The sequence below is a fragment of the Frankliniella occidentalis genome, unplaced genomic scaffold, assembly GCF_000697945.3.
Source record: "Frankliniella occidentalis isolate FOCC.00 unplaced genomic scaffold, Focc_3.1 Scaffold251, whole genome shotgun sequence".
Taxonomy (NCBI): Eukaryota; Metazoa; Arthropoda; class Insecta; order Thysanoptera; family Thripidae; genus Frankliniella; species Frankliniella occidentalis.
The window spans coordinates 199,678-201,000 of NW_026267377.1; the positions used below are offsets into that span (position 1 = coordinate 199,678).

Below are 1,323 nucleotides of genomic sequence, written 5' to 3' on the forward strand. Positions count from 1 at the left end.
GGGGGGGGGCACACCACAGACGTCACAACCACACCGGCCGTGGCGTTCACTCTGTAAGCTATGTGACCTCTATCAATGACATTCGTACATTTCAAATTTCATTTTTACACTGTTGCCGCAGTTTCATACTGCTCGCCTCACCCTGCTGCACGCTACAGCGCGTCAGTGTCGCACAACAAAACAAACAAAGGCAGTACGACCGCAAGAAGACATGGCGACGGCCGAGTAATCTTACATCGAACTTCACACTAATTTTCCGTGTGGAACATTTTGATCTGATGTCAGCATGTGCTTCCGAGATTATGGTCGCCTGAGATTGGTGCTTCAAAATCGAAACCCGATATGTTTTCTGTTGAGGTGAGCATTTTCTCATACATGTAAAGGAGGATCAGTCTCCTCACTCTGTGCAATAGCAATACGTATCTGAATGTGCATATGCCTAAGTTGGTAGGTCGGAGACTGTGCATAAGGGCATTCCCTTTCATCTACCCATGTATCTATTCGCGTCTGTTCTGGGCTGTATAGTTGTGTCGTATTCAACTTACGTGAATACAGAGATTTGAGTATCAACGAACTGTGTGTCTTAATTACCAAACCAATGCCCAAATCTCAATATTTTCCGATTGCCAGTGGTTTCAACTGGCCTTGAAAATATCAGCTGTGTTGGGGTTAGGAATTCGGTGCCATGGATAACTGCATCCTCGTGCGACCTGCAGTATTGCTCAAGTAAGTTATTACCTAGCTAAGGCAGCATGAACCTAGAAATGCAAACACTTTGGAACACTGCACACATTGTTTAAATGGTGCTTGGCAATTTGCACGCACAACCAGGCTAAGTCATACTTTGCCATATGTTGTAAGTGTTGAATGCAGGGTATCCAATTGTGTACTATCAGCAGTGGGTGAGAGAGCTTTAATACAAACAAAATAAACTAATGCAATGTGTGCGGTGTGTTCCTCAGTTCCAATAGAGCAAACAATAACCCGCTTCATAATAACCCCCTGCACGAGGTCATTCAATCTGAGTGAATTCTTATTCGCTCACTTGCAGGTGAGCAATTGTTATTTAAGGAAATGTTATTCCCTCACCTGTAGGTGAGCAACATAGATGCACTTGGATTTCCAGTTTACATTCACTAAAAATAAAGTGAGCAACTGGTGTGTCCATGCTACTGCTGTACACTACGTTGCGTTTGAATGAAAATCTGGATGCCAGAAAGTGTTTACGAGCAAGGTTGAACACTTCTAATTGTTTAACTTCAGGGTTCGCCATGAAGCTTTGTAGGGTTCAATTTAACTGCTGACCTGTTTTAAGTGTATTTA

The 1,323-nt window shown here is 43.2% G+C and overlaps 1 protein-coding gene across 3 annotated transcripts in view; it reads left to right on the forward strand.

Moving 5' to 3' along the window:
• LOC113218466 (neurogenic differentiation factor 2-like) overlaps positions 1-1,323 on the forward strand; it is a 104,254-nt gene that overhangs the window by 34,503 nt on the left and 68,428 nt on the right. The gene's annotated exons all lie outside the window — the stretch shown is intronic.